At 47.4% G+C, this 21,730-nt stretch overlaps 3 non-coding genes across 3 annotated transcripts; all 3 read right to left on the bottom strand.

The window, feature by feature from the left end:
* Positions 1-20,720: 20,720 nt before the first annotated feature.
* Positions 20,721-20,791, bottom strand: TRNAG-GCC (transfer RNA glycine (anticodon GCC)). The gene has a single exon. It is a non-coding gene; the product is annotated as a tRNA-Gly (tRNA).
* A 264-nt stretch (positions 20,792-21,055) lies between these two features.
* On the bottom strand, positions 21,056-21,126 carry TRNAG-GCC (transfer RNA glycine (anticodon GCC)). The gene has a single exon. It is a non-coding gene; the product is annotated as a tRNA-Gly (tRNA).
* A 264-nt stretch (positions 21,127-21,390) lies between these two features.
* On the bottom strand, positions 21,391-21,461 carry TRNAG-GCC (transfer RNA glycine (anticodon GCC)). The gene has a single exon. It is a non-coding gene; the product is annotated as a tRNA-Gly (tRNA).
* Positions 21,462-21,730: the final 269 nt, after the last annotated feature.

Here is a 21,730-nt window from a genome sequence, read left to right as displayed (position 1 = left end):
GCTGTCCTCTATCACCGGTGCTGTTCATGCTTTATATGATAAAATTGGAACGGAGGATACAAGGCAGTAACCTAGGTTTTAACCTGTCATATCGATTAGGTGGAAAGGCGGTAGAGCAGCGCCTCCCCGGTTTGATGTATGCAGACGATATTGTGCTGCTAGCTGAGAGTCTGGAAGAATTGCAAACTCTAGTTAAGTATTGCGGAGACGAAGGGGACGCTCTAGGCTTCAGTTTCAGCGCCGTTAAGTCGGGTCTGATGATTTTCAACGGCTCAACTGATCAGGGTCTTAAAATACAAGGCCTTGAAATACCTAGAGTAGCAGAATATAAATATCTGGGGCTATGGGTAAACGAAGGATTGGCATACATTGGAAAGCATGAGCAATCACTTAAAGGGACACTAAAGACAGCCAAAGATGGTATGAAAACCTAATAAACTACATTTGGTGACACTGTCGCCGCATATCCGGCAGCAAAAAATCGAATAATTGCTGAGATATTGCGATGAGAAGTGGAGGTTTTTTTCTTGTTCCCGCCGGTCGAATTCAAACTGTGGCCTCCAACTACGTAGTTGGAGTTGAGTGACGCACACTATGACGTAAGCGGAGACTCCGTGATAGCTAGCGATCTGGCGCGGCCCGCGGCGTCGCATCTCTCAAGGGCCAACTTGGCAACAGCGTACTCGCAATGACGGCCTCAGCCGAAATAAAACGATGAAGAGAGTAATTTACCGAGCAATGGGCCCATAAAGGAAGAAAAAAAAACATAGAGCGCTTGTAATGCACAATACTTTACATGTTTCTCAAGCTTTTGCGCTCCTTCTTGCACTGTGTATAAACAAACCGAGCCCTCGGTCATCGCAACGCTTCCTGACATGTTTACATACAAATAAAATTTAGTTACCAGCAAAATAGTGTCCTCACTGCTGCGCTTGTCAGTTTTGAAGCTTCGGCGCACTTTTTTCCTTCAAGGTTTGTGCTACAGCTCCGTGTTCAGCGAAAATTACGTCCACGGTAGTAGAACATGACCGAAGTGCCGGCGCCACTACATTTGCCAGCGCTGTGAAATTCCACATGTTAAAATGGATCAAGTGCACAATATAATGCGCATAGGCATCCAGAACATTAGTTGCAAGACGTGAGAGCAGGCAGCATGCGCCGATGATCAAGAAGTTGTAATGTTTTAGACCGGCAGCAGAAACACTTTATTGTAAATGGGGCCATGACATAAAAACAAGAAATATTTCCAAGGTTCTTGTGGCGCTGCGTAGCCGAGCGGTTAGCGCCGGACGTTACGGAGCAAGCAGTAGCGAGTTCGAGTCTTACCGCGGTTTTTTTTTTTAACAAATCTTTTTTTTTTTAACCTTTTGTAATGTATTTCTGGTGCTTCCTTATTTTTAGTTTTTACTTTTTACCCGAGGCCCTTTTTTTTCGCCGGGCGACGAGCGCAATATATCGACGCTCTCCTTGGAGCGGCAAGTATGCCCCTTTTGTTTACGGCGCCTGCAAATAGCACGTTGAAGGTCTTGTTGACGCAGTATATGTTGGTCAGATGAGCCATGATTTAGTGAAAAATTGAATGATAATGCGTTTTTCCTTCGGTACTTAGCATATGTATGCTTTTCGTGGCGCACGTAGATGCAGTCAAGCGGTCAGGTCGCAGTCGAAGCGGCAACGGCGGCGATATGTTGGCGCAGAAGTGTGAACGAAGGAGAGTGTCGGCGGTAGCGGATTTCGCTCGCTCGTGCCTCCGAATGCTCAAATGGGAACCATCAAGGCGCATCTGCTGCTCCAAGCTCGTAATCCAGGCGCTGCAGGTTCAAACAAACTATCCGAGTGCGCACGAAATGCCTGAGCCGAAACATAACCAAAACTGAAGTGGGCGCCTGCGGCGCCTCCAAGTATATTTTTGTATTTCCCTTGCAACGTTTACGTTGTCTTTTCGCCGTCGTTTACGTATGACAAAAGCGTGTTATCATGTTTGAGAAAAAACGTACTACCGCATTCGAGCATGCAACGTAATTCGCATTTGTCAGCCTCCGGGATCCCTAGCGCGTCACGTGATTTGTAGTTGCGAGCCTCGGCCGTTTGGCTGTGGTGGCGATACCTGTATTTCTGTTATTCTTCTTTACTACCTTATAACAGCTCTGTTTTCAGTAAGAATGGTCTTTTTGTAATCAGGAACTGGCATTCTATCGATGCAAACCCACTTCCTTTCTCTCTTTAGTGTCCCTTTAAGGATAAAGGGCGAAGGAATGCCGGGATAATGAAGCATAAGGCATTGTGGGGATACAATAGGTATGAGGTTTTGAGGGTTATTTGGAAAGGAATTATGGTGCCCGGACTTACTTTCGGAAATGCGGTTATGTGCCTAAAATCAGAGGTACAGTCGACATTAGAAACAAATCAGAGATCCGTTGGACGATTAGCACTAGGTGCCCACGGCAAAACTACAAATGAGGCGATACAGGGGGATATGGGCTGGGCATCTTTCGAAGTACGGGAAGCTCAGAGTAAAATATTATATGAGGAACGCCTGAGGAAATTGGTCAGTAACAGATGGGCAGCTAAAGTATTTAAATACCTATACCTAAAAAGCGTTGACTCACACTGGAGGAAAAGAACTAGGAAACTAACTAGTAAGTATGCTAGTAACAAGGACGGAGAAATAAAGAGCATTAAGCAACAGGTGAAAAACACAGAAGGTAAAAATTGGGTAAATTTGATGGAAAAGAAACAGAGTGTGGAATTATACCGAAAGTGGAAAATGCAGATCAGGAAGGAAGATTTCTTTGATAACTCAAGAGGCAGTGCCCTACTTTTTGAAGCTAGATCAGGGTGCCTTAGAACATGCAGCTACAAAAAGAAATTTAACAATGGAGATGAGGCATGTGCTGTATGTGGAAACTCCAGTGAAACAATTGACCATATTATACTCGAATGTAATGTTATCTATCCGGAAGTTGGTGCAGGCGCAATCACTGTTCCTGAAGCTCTAGGCTTTAGAGATAACAGTGGCCGGGTGAATAAGCCGGCGGTGGAAACTAGCAAAAAACGACTGGAAGATTGGTGGCTTAAAAGCAGAGAAGTGACATAATGTTAGTAATGTAGGAACAAAACTTAATAAATAGAATGGTGGTTTAGTTAACCATTCTAAATCAATAATTAAGATATAGGGAGAAAAATGAGCATGATAGCTACTGCTACCACCCCGTTTCAAAGGGGACGCTCCTATATTCCATCCCATCCATCCGAAGCAATGTAATGTAGGAACAAAAATTTAATAAATAAAATGATGGTTTAGGTAACCATTCTAAATCAATAATTAAGATATATGGAGAAAAATGAGCATGATAGCTACTGCTACCACCCCGTTTCAAAGGGGACGCTCCTATATTACATCCATCCATCCATCCATCCATCCATCCATCCATCCATCCATCCATCCATCCATCCATCCATCCATCCATCCATCCATCCATCCATCCATCCATCCATCCATCCATCCATCCATCCATCCATCCATCCATCCATCCATCCATCCATCCATCCATCCATCCATCCATCCATCCATCCATCCATCCATCCATCCATCCATCCATCCATCCATCCATCCATCCATCCATCCATCCATCCATCCATCCATCCATCCATCCATCCATCCATCCATCCATCCATCCATCCATCCATCCATCCATCCATCCATCCATCCATCCATCCATCCATCCATCCATCCATCCATCCATCCATCCATCCATCCATCCATCCATCCATCCATCCATCCATCCATCCATCCATCCATCCATCCATCCATCCATCCATCCATCCATCCATCCATCCATCCATCCATCCATCCATCCATCCATCCATCCATCCATCCATCCATCCATCCATCCATCCATCCATCCATCCATCCATCCATCCATCCATCCATCCATCCATCCATCCATCCATCCATCTATCCATCCATCGAAGGCAGTTTGACAGTTGACAGCCGTGTGGTGCGGACGCGTGTTCCATCGCTCCTCCGATTGCACGTGGCTACCGGAAACGGACGGACTGGCGACAGCGGGAGCTTCGGAAGCGTCAAATAGATGAGTTCTTTCTTTTATTAACTTTATTTCGTTTTCAGCTAGTTAGGTTAGGTGCAGCCAAAAGAATAGGTTTTAGCTCTTGGTACTAGCGGCCTGGTTTTTCGTGCCGGCAGCTAGGTTTTCTTGGCGTTCATTATTTAGCTATCTTGTTTAGATAAATATTTTTTTTTCTAGGCTATGGGCATTCGCAGAATTGGTTTTTAACGCGTGTTTGCTAGTCGTTTCTTGTGTCTTCTTTTGGCAATCTGTATATTCTGAGAATTCGTAATAGATATAGTTCAGTCGATGAGCGCTTAAGATGTGCAATCAAAAGAAGGTAAAGTGCACTAAGTGTGAGGCGCAGGTTAATCTCAAGGAGACGTGTTTTGACTCTGTAGGTGAAGCGGAAGGCAGCGACTTTTTGTGTCGGTGTTGCGTACTGAGTGCGCGTCTAGATAGATTTGATCAAGGAAGGGGCAGTTTAGTGTCTCGTGTGGATGATTTAGAAAATGAAGTAAGTTTGTTAAGAGCAGAAAATCAGAAACTGCTTCGACAGCTTCCTCAAATTGAAAAAAAAAAGGGGCCGACTTTATCCTTGGAACCAACGAGGATGAACATTCCAATGCGGGCCACGTGGCAGGAGCCAGCACTGGCATGGAAGGCATAAGCAAAGTAGGTCAGGCGGATCCGAACCGTCAGAGTTATTTAGAAGCAGCTAAGACGCCGGTAAAAAAGGAAGAAGTAAGGAAGAATGAAAATCCCAGAGATAAGGACACAGATAACCCAAAGCAGGAGCCAACAGTTGGGAGAGAGAAGGCCCAGGTGCTTATCACCGGAGATTCTAACATGGACAGGTGCAAGCGAGATATCTTGGAACGTGCAAGGGGTGATAAGAGAGTGTTGGTTGGAGCCTTCCCAGAGAGAACAATGAGGGCAGTGCTAAAAGAGAGTAAAAATAGGCTACTGAAGAATTCCGCAGAGCGCAGTATGGTAATAGTAGCCGCGGGGCTAAACGATGTCCTAAATGGTGACGCTGCAGGAGTGGTGGGAAGTTTAGCTAAGGGAGTTAACGCGATCAGGGAGATAGCACAGCAGACGCAGATAGTTGTATGCACAGTACCAGAGGTGCTAGGATTGAACGGAAAGATGGAAAAGGACGTGGTGACAGTTAATCAAGACATAAGAAAGTTAAACCTGGAGAAGCGTTTCGAAGTTGTTGAGGTAAACAGGGAGGTACATAAAGCAGGTTTTGTTAGGGCTTTTCAGCGAGATGGCATTCATTTTAACAGAAGGGTGGGAGCAGAGATCGGCTGGCGCCTGGCAGGCAGGGCTGTAGCTTTTTAGGGGGTTCGCGAGGACTCCGTGCACAGAGGTACCCAAGTAGCACAAAGTGGGCTATGGCGTGGGGCCCCGCGTTGGGCCCGTGAGGGCAGCCCATACGGGCCCCATGCGGGATATGCAACACGTACCCAGAGGGGCCCCGCGTTGGCTGCCAAATTTCGCCGCGATCGGTCCCAAACTGTACCCGCGTGGGCAGCCCAAATGGGGATGCCCGCATCAGCCCAGGTAGACGAATGTGGGCAGCACACCAGAACCATTAATGGGTCCCACGTTTGTGCAGGCAGTGACATCCATGGATCAAGGTTTTAATTTTTAAGTCGATTAATTCCTCCAATACCGAATTGTACAAGCGCGGGATTTGCGAAAGCCAGTCAGTTTCGGGCTGACCCACGTGCTGTCCTCATGGGTTGAATCGGGCATTTTCAGGGCTCCCAAGTTCCAATAATCAAGTGTGAAACATTAAACACAATTTTTTTTGCTTGTATGCTACACTCAGTAACATGAGAGAAATAACTTCCCAACACTACAATAATGTGGGCTGGCCCACATCACCCCAACATGTTGGTCTGAATATTTATTGCGGTGCTGCGTGCAGAATAGTAACGCCGTAGAAAACATTTGGAGGTCGTTCAGTACATACTCGTAAAGCGAAACAGTTACTGTTGCATATTTTCTGTGGATACTGCATAATTAACGTAGTTTGTAGAGTAAACATAGATAGTCTTTATTCATTGCATAGATATACTTAGGACAGTTATGTGAAACCTCCAGAAGAGGATATTAGTGGCCGGTATAACATGATTTACATAAATAAAATGGTGCCAAAGATAGGGTGGAGACGTTTCAGAGCGGTATGCCCGCCTACGGCCAATTTGGGGCCCACTGCGGCCTTTCATGGGCCGCCCCAATTGAGCTGACCTTATTTTTACCGCATGGACTATGAATATATGTTGCATTTTTCAGCAAGTACCCCAAGAAATACCCGTGTGGGTAGCGTGGCGGTGTGATCGCTATTCAGCCCGGCCGCAAACCATGTGGGACCTATTCAGTTTTTGCGTGGGCAGCCCCAATCGGACTAGCCCGTCATCTATTTGCTTTAGGCCCACATTTGCATCGCATCTGCCCTAAATTGCCCCGCAAGAGACCGATGCGGGCAGAAGCGGGAAGGAGTACTTGTCTGCCCCGCTAATGGCCATGCAGAAGTTATCTAGGTTTTTGGTGGGCAGCCCTATTTGGGGCAGCCCAGAAATTTTCTGCATGAATTCCACATTTTCGTCTGACCTTCCCTCAAGTACCCCTCAAGGGTCCCATATAGGCAATGTGCGGGCATACCCGTATTTAGCCCCGCCGCAACCCATGAGGGACCTATTCGGCTTTTAAGTGGGCAGCCCCAGTTAGATTAGCAAAGGCTTTTCCTACACAGAGCTCAAATTTTATTTGCATCGGCTCTAAAATTCCCCAAGCGGGGCCCTTGAGGGCCAGATGTGGGAATATGTAATCAGTTAGCCCTTTCCGCGGCTATATGAAAGAGGGCCCTCATGGGTGTTAGTGTGGTTACCCTAGCCCAACTTGCCGATACGGGCCCCAGGTGGGTCACGTAATGTGTGCTACTTGGGTAGTTAGAAGTGAAGCAGAAGAAAGTGTAATAATGGAGACTGAGGCCCCAAAAATGGCAAAGAGTAGGCCGAGAAAGAAAAGTACACAAAAGAAATTTAACACTACGATCAGCTGAATAAACATGCAAGGAGGTAGAAAAAGAGCGAAATGGCTAGAGATAGAACAGCAGTTGAAGGATGACAAAATAGGTGTGTACGCTCTTTGCGAGACTCATCTCAGGGATCTAGAAGATCCGCCGTTTATAGAAGGCTACGTCTGGGAAGGGTGCAACAGAACGAGAAGGAAAAAAAAGGGTGGAGGGGTAGGTATGTTGATACGCCATTGAACAAATTGGCAAAGAATTAAATCATCTTGTAAAGAGCATATCTGGGTTTCAGGAACAATTGCCGGCATAAGGACATGGCTAGGGGTAGTTTATTTAGGAACAGGGCATCACTGCAGGCAAGAAAACAGGGAACTTATTGAATGTCTCAGTGACGATATAAGCCACTTTAGAAACGGGGCCAATATTATTCTACTGGGGGACATGAACGGCCACATCGACGATCTGGATGGATACACGGATTGTAACGGCAAGCTAATGCTAGATTTCTGTGAGCGACACGATCTAGTTATAGTAAATAGAGAAACAAAATGTGAAGGACAAATCACGTGGGAATTCCGCAACAGGCAGACGACCATTGACTATTGTCTAATGTCGCAGGTAATTTATAGCAAGGTCACAAAAATGGAAATACACGAAGAAGGGGAGTGTAGTCTGGGAAGTGATCATAACCGTATTAGCCTGCAGATGGGGCCCTTGATGAAAAGAGAAATAGAACTTAGACAAAACGTAAACGCAAACTTAAACGACGATCAAATAGCGCAGATAGCAGCAGACATAGAGGAAGCAATAGAGAAAAGCCCCATGGAAGACTGGGATTATGAACAGGTAGAACTACTCATAAGGAGGAAAATTTAGGAGGTTAAAGTAGCAAACCGCTGGAATGGAAAGAGGAAGCCACGGAGCTGGTGGAATAAGGAAATCAGGGAAGCTATTGAACAACGACGGGCTGCTTCAAGGGAACACAGAAAGGCAAAGAAAGCACATGTATCTCAGGAGGAAATCGACCAAAAATGGGAATCATATCGACAAAAGGAACTTCAGGTGCAGGCCTTCGTCCAAAGAAAAATAAGACAGTCCACCGATCGCTGGATGGCTGATATACACGATGCCTCTAGAGGCGGAGCAAGAAAATTCTGGAACCATATAAGCTGGCTATTGAAGAAGAAACAAAGAAAGCAGGATCGGATTCAAGATAACGAGGGAAATTGTTTAAAGGGAGATAACGCAGTGAACTACATTGCATCAGTTATAGCCGAGTCATTTAAGGGTGACGATAGGGTAATCTCCGCAAATCAGGAAGCAACACAAGGCAGCAGAATACAAAGCAGCTTAGAACTGACCAACCTAAACTGGAAAAAGGCAGAAAAAAATATTCCTAAAAACTCATCTACAGGAATAGATGAAATTCCGATCAAGCTGAATAATGAACTCGGTCCAAAAAGTAAGGAAACGTTGTTAAAAGCTCTGGAAAGTCATAACGAATAAACAAATTCCGGACAGCTGGCGGCAGAGTAAAATAAATTTGATTTATAAAGAGAAAGGAGACAGGATGCACATAAAATCCTACAGGCCGATTACCATAACATCTGTTATGTACAGGTTAGCCTTGCAGGCGGTGAAATTAAAGGTGCAAGCATGGGTAGAAAGTAACAAGATACTCGGAGACCTTCATAACGGCTTTAGAAATGGTAGGCGCTTAGATGATAGCCTGTTCGTGCTTACCCAATGCATCGAAATATCTAGAGTGGAAAATAGACCTTTGTATTTGGCCTTCCTGTACATAAACGGGGCGTACGACAACGTAAGCAGGGAACTCATGTGGAACATAATAAAAGAAGGTATAGGTTATAAGATAATAGAGTTCCTACAGGAAATATACCGGGATAACAAAGTAGAAATTACGTGGGAAGGGATAAGAAGTACGGAGGATGTCAAAGTATGCAAAGAATTAAGACAAGGCTGTCCTCTATCACCGGTGCTGTTCATGTTTTATATGATAAACCTGGAACGGAGGATACAAGACAGTAACCTAGGTTTTAACCTGTCATATAGATTAGGGGGAAAGGCGGTAGAGCAGCGCCTCCCCGGTTTTATGTATGCCTTGTGCTGCTAGCTGTGAGTCTGGAAGAATTGCAAACTCTAGTTAAGTATTGCGGAGACGAAGGGGACGCTCTAGGCTTCAGTTTCAGAGCAGTTAAGTCGGGTCTGGTGATTTTCAACGGCTCAACTGATCAGGGTCTTAAAATACAAGGCCTTGAAATACCTAGAGTAGCAGAATATAAATATCTGGGGGTATGGGTAAACGAAGGATTGGCATACATTGGAAAGCATGAGCAATCACTTAAGGCCAAAGGGCGAAGGAATGCTGGGATAATGAAGCATAAGGCATTGTGGGTATACAATAGGTATGAGGTTTTGAGCGTGATTTGGAAAGGAATTATGGTGCCCGGACTTACTTTCGGAAATGCGGTTTTGTGCCTAACATCAGAGGTACAGTCTACATTAGAAACAAATCAGAGATCCGTTGGACGATTAGCACTAGGTGCCCACGGCAAAACTACAAATGAGTCGGTACAGGGAGATATGGGCTGGGCATCTTTCGAAGTACGGGAAGCTCAGAGTAAAATATTATATGAGGAACGCCTGAGGAAATTGGTCAGTAACAGATGGGCAGCTAAAGTATTTAAATACCTATACCTAAAAAGCGTTGACTCACAATGGAGGAAAAGAAGTAGGAAACTAACTAGTAAGTATGCTAGTAACAAGGACGGAGAAATAAAGAACATTAAGCAACAGGTGAAAAACACAGAAGGTAAAAAAGTGAAACAATTGCCCATATTATACTCGAATGTAATGGTATCCATCCGGAAGTTGGTGCCGGCGCAATCACTGAAGCTCTGGGGTTTCGAGATAACAGTGGCCGGGTGAATAAACCGGCGATGGAAACTAGCAAAAAACGACTGGAGGATTGGTGGCTTAAAAGCAGAGAAGTGACATAATATTGACACATGCCATTCATAGACGACGAAGATTGGAACGGGCGATTCGAAAAAGACGACGAAGCAATACGGTGCTGCGCTTTTGTGCTGCCTTGACTGGCTGTTGGTGTTCTTCGGTGCCAGAGTGCCAGAGAGCCTTCTCTGTAACGTTACGTTACAAATCTGGTGGAGGAATGGCCAGGTATCGATCCAGTCCTGCATAATCAACCGGTCAATACGGAGCTTACCCCCGTACATCAACGCCTCGGCCGCCGCCTACGTGGAGAGCCCCCTGAATTCGGACCCCTTCCGGCCGCTACCAGGACGACGCACCCTCAGACGGCCGTAGAACCTGCTGCAATTACATCTGAAAGCGGGCTTCCCACCCACATTCTGTGTCATCAGCCGCGAACACCCCCCTCTTTTCATGGCGACGTGTTCGAAGACGGCGAGGACTGGCTTGAGAACTACGAGTGAGTTGCTCGTAACAACGGGTGGACTGATGAGCGTAAGCTCCACAACGTGTACTTCGCTCTTGAAGAGTCTGCACAGACATGGTTTGAAAACCATGAGGCTTCCTTCCCATCCTGGGCAGCCTTCTGTCGTGATTTCAAAGCCACGTTTCCTAGCGCCGACCGCCGGGAGCGAGCAGAAGCTGCGCTACACTCGCGCATTCAGCGCCAGAACGAGAGCGTGCGTATGTTCTTTGAGGACATGACACGCCTTTTCAACCGTGCAGACCCACAAATGCCAGAAGATAAGAAACTGCGTCACCTGATGCGGGGCGTTAAACAAGAACTTTTCGCGGGACTGGTGCGCAGTCCACCACGCACTGTGGCGGAGTTTCTCAGCGAGGCAGCGACCATGGAGACAACGCTGCAACACCGAGCCCGTCAGTACAACCGTGACGTGAACATCATTAGGTCCGACGCACCCCCTGTACATGTCGGCAGTGACATGGACTCACTACGCAATCTCATCCGTTCTGTCGTGCGGGAGGAACTGCAAGCGCTCCGGATGCCTTGCAACACAGCATCTTTTCCTTCATTGGCTGAAGTCGTCCGGGACGAGGTGCGTATGGCAGCTCAGCAAGTTGCTGACGTTGTTCCCCAGCAGCGCGTTCCTCACCAGACGTTTGACGCGAGGCCCACCTACGCGTCCGTCCTGAGTAAGGCTCCCCCGCCAGACCATAGTATCAACGCTGCAGCTCCAGCAATGGAGCCGCAGGGTCCCCGCATGGAGCACCTCGCATGGAGCCGCATGCAGCCTCGCTACTCCCCTCCGCCAATCTACCAGCCACCCCGTAAAAGTCAAGTATGGCAGCCCCGGGATCGTCGGCCCCTGTGCTATCATTGCGGTGAAGCCGGTCACCTTTACCGGGCGTGCTCGTACCGCCGCGTCAACATGCGGGGTTTCGCCTCGGAGGGCCCCTACCCTCGGAATGCAGAACGGCCTACTGAGATTGCAAGCGACCTTGCAGCGCGACAGTACCCCGTCACATCCGGTTACCAAGAGCGGCGGTCTACGTCCCCGACGAGCAACCGTTCGACAAGTCCCCACTCTTCCCGACGCCGCTCTCCCAGCCCTGGTCGGGAAAACTAATACCAGCGGCCTTCGGAGGCAGGGTCGCTGATGTCGGGAAATGTGAAGATCCTCCGTCATCGTCAGGCCGACCCGACGAGATTTCACTTGTGTCAGGTAGCGACAGCATCCGGCATACTACCTCTGATTTGTGTGTAACGATTGATGGAGTGGATGTCACCGCGTTACTCGACACTGGTGCCGATTATTCTGTAATGAGCCGTGGTCTCGCCCGAGAATTGAAGAAAGTTTTGACAAATTGGTCCGGCCCGAAAATTCGTATGGCGGGAAGTCATTTGATTGAACCTGCAGGCAAGTGCACAGCGCGGGTCGGCATCCGTGGTTTTGTATATGTCGGAGAATTTATCGTGCTTCCTGAGTGTTCGAAAGACTTGATCCTTGGTCTAGACTTCCTGCAGACCAACGGCGCTGTCATTGACCTGAAAGAAGCGCGTGTTTCCTTTTCGACGAAACGAGCCATGGCGCGCATTGAAAACGAAGATCCGGGTCTGAACGTTTTGCGTATAGTTGACGATGACGTGAGGGTTCCGGCACGTTCTAGTGTGCTGGTTCTTGTAAAGCATGATTTGTTCCACGATTATGAGGGCATCGCGGATGGGCACCTTCCGCTACTACTCGAGAAGGAATTAGCCGTTGCTCGAGGACTCGTACAACTCCAGAACAGTTGTGCTACTGTCCTCCTGACAAATTTTGCTAAGGAGATGCGGCATCTCGCCAAGGACACGGCTGTTGCCGTCCTTCACGATGTTACTGCCTTACCTCATTTATGCACCGCCGGAACGAACCCTAAAGAAGAGGCCGCACCTTGTCATGCTCTGCAAACCGTTAAAACTAGCCCCGACTTGAGGCCCGATCAAAGGAATCTTCTCTCGGCTCTTCTGAGCGATTTCGCAGACTGCTTCGCCACAGGCTCGAAGGTCGGTCGTACTCCTGTCGCCAAGCACCGCATCATCACCGATGAGACCACGTTACCGGTATGCCAGCGCCCGTACCGGGTTTCTCCTAAGGAACGTGACGCCATTAAAACGCAAGTGGATGAAATGCTTGCGGACGACGTGATCCAGCCTTCGACGAGCCCATGGGCGTCGCCAGTGGTCCTTGTCAAAAAGAAAGATGGCACCTTGAGATTCTGTGTCGATTACCGAAAGTTAAATAACGTGACCAAAAAGGACGTCTATCCGCTGCCCAGGATTGATGATGCCCTCGACCGACTACGCCATGCCAGGTACTTCTCCTCATTAGACCTCAAAAGCGGATACTGGCAAATTGAAGTGGATCAGAGAGACAGAGAGAAGACTGCATTTGTGACGCCCGACGGCCTATACGAGTTTAAGGTGCTTCCGTTCGGTCTTTGCTCTGCACCGGCCACGTTCCAACGTATGATGGACACGGTTTTATCAGGTCTCAAGTGGCAGTCGTGCTTGGTGTACTTAGATGATGTTGTTATTTTCTCGCCTACTTTCGAGCAACACTTGGACAGGTTGCGCATCGTGCTTCAAGCACTCAAAGGCGCGCAACTAACGATCAAGCCTGAGAAATGCCACTTTGCTTTCAAAGAACTACGCTTCCTCGGCCATGTTGTCAGTGCACAGGGCGTTCTCCCTGATCCCGAGAAGACTACCGCAGTGTCAAATTTTCCACGCCCTACCGACAAAAAGGCACTTCGACGATTTCTAGGTCTTTGTTCGTACTATCGACGCTTCGTCCAAAATTTTTCTAAGATAGCTGAACCACTGACAGCACTAACCAGAGATGACACACCCTTCCTGTGGGGAGACGATCAAGAGCAAGCCTTCCAGGAGCTTAGAAGCCGCCTACACAAACCCCCAATACTCGCCCATTTCGATGAAGACGCCGCCACAGACGTACATACTGATGCCAGCAACGTTGGCCTCGGCGCGGTACTCATTCAGTGGCAAGGCGGAGTAGAACGGGTTATCGCCTACGCGAGCCGAACACTCTCACGGTCAGAGGCGAACTATTCGACAACGGAGAAGGAGTGCCTTGCGGTAATCTGGGCCATCAGCAAGTTTCGACCATATTTGTACGGACGACCCTTCCGTGTTGTCAGCGACGATCATTCCTTGTGCTGGCTGGCAAGCCTTAAAGACCCGTCTGGACGCTTAGCTCGTTGGAGCCTCCGTCTTCAAGAGTATGACGTTACTGTTGTCTATAAGTCGGGACATAAACACCAAGATGCGGATTGCTTGTCACGCGCGCCATTGGACTCCACCGCAGTAGAAAACGCCGACGAGTTTCTCTTTATTGGGGCCATTACTCAATCCCATATGGCTGACCTTCAACGCAAGGACCCGGAGCTGGCGCCGCTCATCGATTATCTGGAAGGACGCGGTGGTAGAGTACCGCTTGTTTTTCGTCGTGGCTTGCAGTCATACGCTTTACGAAGTGGAGTTCTCTACAAGCGCAATTTTGAAAGATCAAGAGAGACATTTCTACTCGTAGTACCTACACACCTACGGCCTGACATCTTGAGCGCTTGTCACGACGAACCGTCCGCCGGCCACTTGGGAGTTAGTCGTACGCTTGCAAGAATTCGGGATAAATACTATTGGCCGAAATTATTACCTTCAGTACGATCCTACGTTAAAACCTGCCGTGACTGTCAACGCCGAAAGACTCCACCCGTGAAACCAGCTGGATTTCTTCAGCCGATCGCTCCACCGCAAACTCCATTCCAACAAGTGGGAATGGATCTTCTTGGTCCTTTCCCGAAGTCAACTAATGGAAAGCGTTGGATTGTTGTCGCGACAGACTACTTGACCCGATATGCTGAAACCGCGTCGCTCACAAATGGAACTGCCACCGAAGTAGCCGAGTTTTTTGTCCACGACATCGTGTTGCGTCATGGCGCTCCGGCTGTTATCATTACCGACCGCGGGGCAGCTTTTACGGCCCGCCTGACTAAGGCTGTGTTGAACCTTACACATACTAGCCATAGACGGGCCACGGCATACCACCCGCAAACTAATGGCTTGGTGGAACGGCTAAACAGAACTCTGGCCGACATGCTGTCTATGTACGTGGATATAGAGCAGAAGACCTGGGATCAAATCCTCCCATATGCCACGTTCGCATATAATACGGCACTTCAGGAGACGACGCGGCTCACACCCTTCGAGCTTGTCTTCGGCCGTCGAGTGACCACTCCACTGGATACAATGCTGTCCGTATACACTGACGACGAACATGAGCTTGACCTGGACATTGCTAGTTTTACTCAGCGTGCGGAAGAAGCGCGGCAGCTGGCGCGGCAAGCTGGCATATACCTACAACAGCAACTAGACGCTGACCGTTACAACAAGGGACGGCGCTTCGCTGCCTACGAGCCTGGAGACTATGTCTGGATTTGGACGCCCGTTCGTCATCGTGGACTCTCTGAAAAATTGCTGCGTCGGTACTTCGGCCCATACCGTGTCCTTCGCCGCCTCAGCGACGTTACTTATGAAGTTGAATCCGCGACCCAAGATCCCTCAAGCCGCAGACGACGCCAGTTCACTGATGTTGTGCACGTCGTCCGGATGAAACCCTACCACGATCGCCCCGCTGACTAATCTTCAGACTGATGGCGCCCCGTTTTGTGCTGTGGTATCCCCATACCAAACTAGCATACTATGTCAGCTCATCGCATCAAGCAGCATTTGCAGCATCGAGGCGATGCTGCCAAGAAGGGGGGCAATGACACATGCCATTCATAGACGACGAAGATTGGAACGGGCGATTCGAAAAAAGACGACGAAGCAATACGGTGCTGCGCTTTTGTGCTGCCTTGACTGGCTGTTGGTGTTCTTCGGTGTCAGAGTGCCAGAGAGCCTTCTCTGTAACGTTACGTTACAATATTAGTAATGTAGGAACAAAATTTAATAAATAGAATGCTGTTTAGTTAACCATTCTAAATCAATAATTAAGATATAGGGAGAAAATGAGCATGATAGCTACCACTATCACCCCGTTTCAAAGCGGACGCTCCTATATTCCATCCATCCATCCGTATCATTGACGTCATCGCGCGCTCGTGTCCTGAGAGATCGAAACCGAAACTGGCCCTGATAAATGCACTGATAACAAATTATTTGATCGGTGCTGGGTCTTTTAGGTCGCAGTCCCTCTGTTTTGGACCACTGTGGATCGATTAAAGCAAAAATACCGCAACAGAAATTGTACGTGTCTATACGCCTTTAAAGATGACCACCCACACATGGTTCATCTGGAACGGCCCCAAAGCTAGCACCTCAGGGAGCATTCCGAGACGGACCAGCGTGTCGCGAAAGTCTTCCACACGAAATGGCCTGGCTTTCAAATCGCCGTGAAGAAAGATGGTATTCAAAACGCACGCACCTGTTGGCAATTGCGGCAGCACAACTTGATAATCCTGGGCATCGCCAGCAAAAAACTTGTTTCCGCGGCCCTCACGGGTCGCTGACACCGATCCACCGGAGCTCATGATAACACGACCGTCACGCTCGGCGGCCGGAAGTGGGATCCCCCACCGACGCGCTTTCACACAGCGGAATAGCCGGTTAACAGTGGAAGCAAGAGGAGACTTGAGGATTGCTGGAAAAATCCAAGGACGTAGTGTTGACCGTGCAGAGAAAACAGTAAATGTAAAACAAATATTGAGCACTCCATGCATGAGGAGCTAGGTGACATTTCTCACCAACTCATTTAAAATGGGATACTAATAATTATATATTTCTATAGTTTATTTTACTACATGACCACCCTGCTCCAGACCCATAGTGTTTTCTAGAAAATAAAAATGCGTCGGCCGGGAATCGGACCCGGGCCACCCGCGTGGCAGGCGAGTTTTCTACCACTGAACCACCGACGTGCTTATACACAGCGGAATAGCCGGTTAAGAGTAGAAGCAAGAGGAGACTTGATGATTGCTGGAAAATCCAAGGGAGTAGTGTAGACTGTGCAGAGAATATAATAAATGTAAAACAAATATTGAGCACTCGATGCATAAGGAGCTAGGTGACACTTCTCACCAACTCATTTAAAATGGGAGACTAATAATTATATATTTCTATAGTTTATTTTACTACATGACCACCCTGCTCCAGACCCATAGTGTTTTCTAGAAAATAAAAATGCGTCGGCCGGGAATCGGACCCGGGCCACCCGCGTGGCAGGCGAGTTTTCTACCACTGAACCACCGACGTGCTTATACACAGCGGAATAGCCGGTTAACAGTAGAAGCAAGTGCAGCGGTGGCGTAGAAGTGCAGCGGTGGCGTAGCGGTAGAACATCCGCCTCGCATGCAAGAGGACCGGGGTTCAAATCCCGGTGCCGCGCAATTCTCCACCGGATGAAAAAAAAAAAAAATCCGCGTGTCAATGGAATTGCATATACAGGTTTGGGGTGCGACCTGATGCCGGTGAACACCTCCGGCAACGCACTCCCTCACCAGAACAGGAGTTGGCCACCCTGGTGCAGTAATTGGCCACAACCTCCTATGATAAGCTCCATAAAACCCCGGCCCTCAGTCACCAGCGGCTGCGGAACAACTGACCACGGCGGCGGTCAGACCTGTGACGCAGCAGGGGGTGCTAAGAAAGCCTGGCTCCGCTGGACAGGCCGCCATTGGAAACTGACCCTGGCAACGTTTAATGCTAGAACCCTTGCTAGTGAAGCTAGTTTAGCAGTGCTGTTAGAGGAACTAGAGGGCATGAAATGGGATGTCATAGGGCTTAGTGAGGTTAGGAGGCCGAATGAGGCATATACTGTATTGAAGGATGGGCATGTACTGTGTTATCGAGGTTTACCAGAGAGGCGACAACTAGGGGTAGGTTTTCTTGTCAATAAGTATATAGCGGGTAATATAGATGAATTCTATAGCATTAATGAGAGGGTTGCAGGCATCGTAATTAGGCTTAATAAGCGGTATAAACTGAAGGTTGTACAGGCCTATGCACCTACATGTAGTTATGATGACCAGGCAGTTGAAAGCTTCTATGAAGATGTAGAATCGGCAATGCGAAAAGTAAAGACGCAGTATACTGTACTAATGGGCGACTTCAATGCCAAGGTAGGGAAAAAACAGGCAGGAGACAAGGCAGTAGGTGACTATGGCATTGGTTCTAGGAATAGCAGGGGGGAGTTACTAGTTGAGTTTGCAGAGCGTAATAACTTACGAATCATGAATACCTTCTTCAGCAAACGGAAGAACCGGAAATGGACATGGAAAAGTCCTAACGGAGAGACTAAAAATGAAATCGACTTCATAATGTGTTCAACCCCCGCCATTGTGCAGGATGTAGAGGTAATCGGGAAAGTTCGATGTAGTGACCATAGGATAGTGAGGTCCCGAATTAGCCTAAATCTGAAGAAGGAACGCAATAGATTAGTAAGAAAGAAACCCATCAACGAATTAGCGGTGAGGGGGAGGGCAGAAGAGTTCAGAATCTCGCTACAGAATAGGTTTTCATCTCTAACGGAGGATGGCGACATTACCCTAGAGGCAATGAACAATAATTTCAGAGATATCATTACTGAGTGCGCAGTAGAAGTAGGCGGTAGGATAGTTAAAGAGGATACCGGTAAGCTGTCTAAGGAGACGAAAGATTTGATTAAGAAACGGCAGAGTATGAAAGCTTCCAATCCAACAGACCAGATCGAATTGGCCGAGATATCAAAGCTAATCAATAAGCGCAAGGTGGCCGATATAAGGAAGTATAACATGGAGAAAATTGAGCATGCTGTAAAGAACGGGGGAAGCCTTAAAGCGGTAAAGAAGAAATTGGGCATAGGCAAAAACCAGATGTATGCGATAAGGGACAAGGCGGGCAACGTCATCACTAATATGGACAAGATAGTCAAAGTAGCCGAGGAGTTCTATACAGATCTCTACAGTAGCCAAAGTAGTCAGGACCGTAGTGAGATTGGCGGTAGGGAAAAACAGTCAGACGTTCCACCAGTGACGAAGGACGAGGTCAAGAAAGCACTAGAAACTATGAAAAGGGGGAAATCAGCTGGAGAGGATCAGATAACTACAGATTTGCTGAAGGACGGGGGGGATATCGTGCTAGAAAAACTGGCCACCCTGTATACGCAGTGCCTGGTGTCATCGACGGTCCCGGAAGCATGGAAGAATGCAAACATTATCCTCATTCACAAGAAAGGGGACTCTAAGGACCTTAAAAATTACAGACCAATCAGCTTACTGTCTGTTACGTATAAGGTATTTACTAAGGTAATCGCCAATAGAATCAGGACAACCTTAGACTGCAATCAAGCAAAGGATCAAGCAGGGTTTCGGAAACGGTACTCTACTATCGATCATATCCATACCATCAATCAGGTGATAGAAAAATGCTCGGAATATAACCAGCCCTTATACATAGCATTCATTGATTACGAAAAAGCATTTGACTCAGTTGAAACCTCGGCGGTGATGCAGGCATTGCGAAATCAGGGGGTAGACGAGCCGTACGTGAAAGTGCTGGAAGATATATATAGTGGCTGCACAGCAACCATAGTTCTACATAAAGAAAGCAATAAAATTCCCATAAAGAAAGGTGTTAGGCAAGGAGACACAATCTCCCCAGTACTATTCACAGCTTGTTTAGAGGAAGTATTCAGAGACTTGGAATGGGAGCAGTTAGGGATAAGGGTAGATGGAGAATACCTCAGTAATCTGCGATTTGCTGATGACATTGCCTTGCTAAGCAACTCGGGGGATGAACTGCAAATAATGATTGATGACCTAGACAGAAAAAGTAGAATGGTAGGCTTGAAAATCAATATGCAGAAGACTAAAGTAATGTTCAACAACCTCGGGAAGGAACAGCAGTTTACATTAGGTAGCGAAATACTGGAAATAGTAGGCGAATATGTCTACTTAGGACAGGTAGTAACCGCAGATCCAGACCATGAAAAGGAAATATCAAGAAGAATAAGATTGGGATGGAGCGCATTTGGCAAGCACTCGCAGATTATGACCAGCAGCTTACCGGTATCGCTCAAGAGGAAAGTGTACAACAGTTGCATCTTGCCTGTACTCACCTATGGGGCTGAAACGTGGAGGCTAACCAAGAGAGTTCTACTTAAGTTGAGGACAACCCAGAGGGCTATGGAACGAAAAATGGTAGGGGTAACATTAAGAGATAGAAAGCGTGCAGAGTGGGTCAGAGAAATAACTCAAGTTAATGACATTCTAGTGGAAATTAAGAAGAAGAAATGGACATGGGCAGGACATGTAGTGCGAAGAGAGGATAACCGATGGTCGCTGAGGGTAACAAACTGGATTCCAAGGGAAGGAAAGCGTAGCAGGGGGAGGCAGAAAGTTAGGTGGGCGGATGAGATTAAGAAGTTCGCAGGGGTCAAGTGGATGCAGCTAGCACAGAACCGGGTTAAGTGGAGAAATATGGGAGAGGCCTTCGCCCTGCAGTGGGTATAATCAGGCTGATGATGATGATGATGATGAGTAGAAGCAAGAGGAGACTTGATGATTGCTGGAAAATCCAAGGGAGTAGTGTAGACTGTGCAGAGAATATAATAAATGTAAAACAAATATTGAGCACTCGATGCATAAGGAGCTAGGTGACACTTCTCACCAACTCATTTAAAATGGGAGACTAATAATTATATATTTCTATAGTTTATTTTACTACATGACCACCCTGCTCCGGACCCATAGTGTTTTCTAGAAAATAAAAATGCGTCATCCGGGAATCGAACCCGGGCCACCAGAGTATTCTACCACTGAACCACCGACGCCCTTTTACACAGCGGATTAGCCGGTTAACTGGGGAAGCAAGAGGAGACTTTAGGATTGCTGGAAAAATCCAAGGAAGTTGTGTTGACTGTGCAGAGAAAATAATCAGTGTAAAACAAATATTGAGCACTCGATGCATAAGGAGCTAGGTGACACTTCTCACCAACTCATTTAAAATGGGAGACTAATAATTATACATTTCTATAGTTTATTTTACTACATGACCACCCTGCTCCGGACCCATAGTGTTTTCTAGAAAATAAAAATGCGTCGGCCGGGAATCGAACCCGGGCCACCCGCGTGGCAGGCGAGTATTCTACCACTGAACCACCGACGCCCTTTTACACAGCGGAATAGCCGGTTAACAGTGGAAGCAAGAGGAGACTTGAGGATTGCTGGAAAAATCCAAGGGAGTAGTGTTGACTGTGCAGAGAAAATAATCAATGTAAAACAAATATTGAGCACTCAATGCATGAGGAGCTAGGTGACACTTCTCACCAACTCATTTAAAATGGGAGACTAATAATTATACATTTCTATAGTGTATTTTCCTACATGACCACCCTGCTCCGGACCCATAGTGTTTTCTAGAAAATAAAAATGCGTCGGCCGGGAATCGAACCCGGGCCACCCGCGTGGCAGGCGAGTATTCTACCACTGAACCACCGACGCCCTTTTACACAGCGGAATAGCCGGTTAACAGTGGAAGCAAGAGGAGACTTGAGGATTGCTGGAAAAATCCAAGGAAGTAGTGTTGACTGTGCAGAGAAACTAATCAATGTAAAACAAATATTGAGCACTCGATGCATAAGGAGCTAGGTGACACTTCTCACCAACTCATTTAAAATGGGATACTAATAATTATACATTTCTATAGTGTATTTTCCTACATGACCACCCTGCTCCGGACCCATAGTGTTTTCTAGAAAATAAAAATGCGTCGGCCGGGAATCGAACCCGGGCCACCCGCGTGGCAGGCGAGTATTCTACCACTGAACCACCGACGCTTTTTTGTTTCTTGATTACCGGCTTCGACACACAATACACAACATACAAAAGTGATAAAACGTGTCAGCAAACCTTTAGCGGACACGACGCGTTAAAATTTATTCATCTCTACCAAGCTGTTAAGCTGGTCTATCCATTCTGGTGGTTCGGGGAGTGTTCGATACACTTCCCTCAAACGTACAACAGTTTCTATAAAATGTTCCCGCACAGGGCGCACATCAACATCTGCATTGTTGAACTGCATTCGCGTTTTCCACAAGCTGTGGAG

This window comes from Amblyomma maculatum, chromosome 1 (assembly GCF_055883805.1).
Source record: "Amblyomma maculatum isolate TAMU_Amacu chromosome 1, ASM5588380v1, whole genome shotgun sequence".
Lineage (NCBI taxonomy): Eukaryota > Metazoa > Arthropoda > Arachnida > Ixodida > Ixodidae > Amblyomma > Amblyomma maculatum.
Note: the sequence above shows the minus strand (reverse complement) of the source record. Positions and strands in the feature narration are given on the sequence as shown.